Raw genomic sequence first — 4,142 nt, 5'->3', positions numbered from 1 at the left:
AAACTGGATTTTAAGATCTGGCTGAAGTTCCATAGGCATGTCATAACACTAAAATCAACATAAAATGTATTATGTAAAGATGACAAACAAACAACGTAAAATAAGACAAAAAAATAAGGACACCACATTTTATTAAAAGAAAAAATAGAAGGGTTTAAACGAAAATGACAGAAAAACAAAAAAAGATAGATTCCAAACTACAACCCTGAAATAATTCAAAAAACAGGAAGAAAAATAAAATAAACTACTAATAATTCTTTCAAGTAAGGAAATGAGTGACTTCCGATTTGCTGAGCTTGACATCTTGGCCACTGATTTGCACATTATCATGACTAGAGCTTTCATCACTATCAATGTTCTGCACCACAAGTTATTTATCTTGAATCATATTTTCTATTTCTCTTTTTGAAGCACGACAATCTTCAATACTGTGACCCTGAACATTCAAATAACATGCACATCATACATTAGGATTAAAAATTTTTAAATACGGATCAGAAGTATACCCAAGGAGAGAACTGATCATGCCCCATTGTACTAATCTATGGAACAGACTGGCAGATGATTCTCTAATTAGCATGAAACCATCCTTAGTCTTTTGCCTTTTTTTATTATTTGACTTAGATTGAACATCGGGCCTAGAAGGGCTTTGATATGTTTATGGAGTTAGAGGATGACTCTGAGGAGTTGGTACGCGCCATTGTGAGTAAGAAAAGAGTTAAACATATGGATGTGCATTATATACTAGATATAGAGGTGGGGAAATGGAGTATACTGGATTTTAGTAGTGATTATAGAGAGCTTAGGTATGAACTTGGGCTTGAGACTGAGGGTAACGATAATGGGGTCTTCTTGGATGTACCCATTGTCCAACCACAATAGCTGTTGTATCTCCCTCAGTCTTCTTCCCTCCAGTTTCCCTTAACTGATTGCAATATCATCTTAAATGCTTCATGAATTCTTTATGTCCATCATGCTCCTCAAATTTTGATATCTCAAGGTTTGGAAGAAGGTTAACACTTGAAGACATGCCCCAGTTTTTATATGAAATATCTTTTTTACCCGCAAGTCCTAGGGAACTTTTCATAGCATTTTTTGCACTCTTCATTTTTCTGACCATTTTCTCTAGCTCTTCTGACACGCTAGGCTTCTTGTTAAGAAATTTTGGTGGCCCAGTTAACTTAAAAGTAGGATCAGGAGTATAGCAATGGTCACCAAGAGTATTGAACATGGATCCACTAGCAGCATGGGGAAGCATAACTGTTAGGTGGATAGCCAATGTAGAAGCCTCAGAAAAGGATTGAGCAAAAAAATCACAGACAACATGTGGTGTTGTGAATATAGCAGGCTTATACTGAGGATATAGAGAAAGAGTGGTGGAAGTATTGGGATGTAATTGACGGGGAATAAATTTTGAGACATGTTGTGGTGCATCAACAATAGTATGAGACTAACTTAGCAATTGTGTTGGAAAACTCAAGGTATTTGAAAGGTTAATAGTGGGGAATGGAGGAGAAGGCAATCCACTGGCCCAAGCTTGGTGCATTTCTGTCATTTGTTGTCTTAGTATCCTAATCTCTTGCTTTAAACTCTCATTTTTTTTACTGTCACTCTCTATGTCCTTGTTGGACACAACTAACCATTTCTTGGATTTGGTGTGATGTGGAGGACTAGCCATAATGCCACAAACTAACCACCTTAAATTAACTGAACAAAAGATAACAAATGCGTTAGAGTTCAATACTTACTCTAAATCTTTTTCTCTTTTTTTCTTTTGAAAAGATCACTGAACCCACGAAGGGCGCCTACATATCTCACCCTCGAGAAAGGAGAACCAGGTGTGCGTAGTTCATAAAGTTTGGCAAAAAAATGACCAATCAGACTCTTTTTCTTTTTCTTTTTCTTTTTCTTGAAACTTTAAGAAGAAAAGAAAATAACAAATTGTCAAAAGAATAGATGAAAATCTTTTTGAAATTTTTTCCAATTTTACAATTCCTATACAAAATGAAACCTATGATTATCAAAGGAAAATCTTTTTGAATTTTTGATTTACATTTCATATGAAAATGAAATTTAAAACTATCAAAGGAAAATCTTTTTTGTAGTTTTCTTTTAAAGATGTATATAAAACACCTACTCTAAATTAAAAGTGAAGAAAATCTTTTTAGATTTTTTAAATAAGATCACCGAACCCTTTAGATTTTTTAAATAAGATCACCGAACCCTCAAAGGTCTGCCTACATATGTCACTCCCGAAAGAGAAGAATCAAGTGTACGTAGTTTTTCCAGATTGGATAATTAAAGATTAAACAATCGACTAAACCCTGACTTGAGAGACACGACCACAAACATATGATAAAAACGTCAATAAAATCTTTTTTGAGTTTTCAATTTGACACTTCATACAAAATAACACCAACAACTATGAAAGAAAAATCCTTTGGGTATTTTCATTATACGAAATGTACAAAACCTATATCATTTTTCTGGATTTTTATTTTATAAAGAGCTCCTATTAATAAAAATCTTTTTGAAATTTTTGAATTATGAATGCTTACTAAAGAAACAAAAGGAATTCTTTTTTTTGTTTTTTGTTTTTAGAAATGAATTCAAATGGTAAAAATATTTTTGAATTATGAAAACAAAAGCCATAAAGAACTCTAAAAACTCTTTTTTGACTCACTTTTCTTTTTTCCCCTTTTTTTCAACATTTCCTTGCCTACACAGTTTTCTTTAATTCTAGCACATGCTTTTTGACTCAAAGATGCAACAATTAGTACGTAGGGATGCTTTAGGTGTGAGTCTCCTACAAAGGACCAAGTGAATTCCATTAGGTCTCAATATGATGCAGATAAGCATGACCTAAAGGCTGACCTAGGCTGGGGTCCACTAACAAGGCTATTCGGGGGATCATATGATCGATAGTGGTTGTGATTGATATCCATCTACTCCATACATCTGACGGCTCCCCTCCTAAAATAAGGGTGACTCAACTAGAGTTTATGTACATGATGTGTACTCTGGGACTTGTTACAAAATAATTGACTCCGGATAATGCATATGATGCCAGATATAAAATGATAATACATAAGAGAAAATCATAAATATGTAGCACATAAGTGCACAACAATGATAAAACAATAACACATACTACAATATACACAAAACATTTATACACCTATAGTGTCAAACTAAGCCGATACAACTCAAAATAAAGCTTGAATTTTGAAAACTCTCCAGCAGAGTCGCCAGAGCTATCACACCCCTTTTTAACTAAAAAGATTCATATATTTTTATGTTTGAAAAGGGTTTTTATTATTAAGTGACAAAAGAAAATAATTTATTCCGAAAAGGACCTTTAACAATTAAAATTCAGAGTCGCCACTTGGCATAATCTGGTGTGCCAAGTCACCTTTGGAAATCCTTTTTCAAAATAATTTTTAACTCTTTCAAAACTAGTCCATGAACAGAGATTTTGATTAAGGAATTTTGTTAATCGAAGGGAAGGTGTTAGGCATCCCTCGGTCTCGTGGTTCGATCATGGTCGTTTTGTGGAGTATATCAGCTAATCTGATGCTATGAAGTGAATAAACCACGTAAAACACACAAAAAACAAACAAACCAAACAAAATAAGTCCGAGAAAATAGTGTTTAGTCTAATTATTACAGTTCGAAATAAATATACTGAAATAAACATACGCTAACCTACAATAGTCCTAAACTATGCTCTACCTAATGCCTCGGTCCTTGATCACGAACATTCTTCGCGTGCAAGAGACTTCGGGGCATACCTCGGTGAATAAGTACAAATGGCCTCGGGGCATTCTCCAACTAAATGAATACATTTTTCAATTTCAAGAGACAACATAAAACAATCTCAAGCATAAAAATTCATTCCACAATCCCTATGTTTTGCCTACCCAACCTACTGTTTGCCTACTCATTTTGATTTATCAAGATTCAATCAGATTCAGCATCATCAAGGGATCAAAATTAATCCAAATACACTTTATCAAGAGTAACCCCTCCCTGAATTTCCTTCTCAATCATTGATTAAACAAGTCTCAATTATTAATTCAAAGCTTCCCCTTTTTTGTTTCAAAATCTAAATCAAACATCAACGACATACATACCACAAGGAA

This window comes from Capsicum annuum, unplaced genomic scaffold, assembly GCF_002878395.1.
Source record: "Capsicum annuum cultivar UCD-10X-F1 unplaced genomic scaffold, UCD10Xv1.1 ctg81901, whole genome shotgun sequence".
NCBI lineage: Eukaryota > Viridiplantae > Streptophyta > Magnoliopsida > Solanales > Solanaceae > Capsicum > Capsicum annuum.
This window is presented reverse-complemented; position numbering follows the sequence as displayed.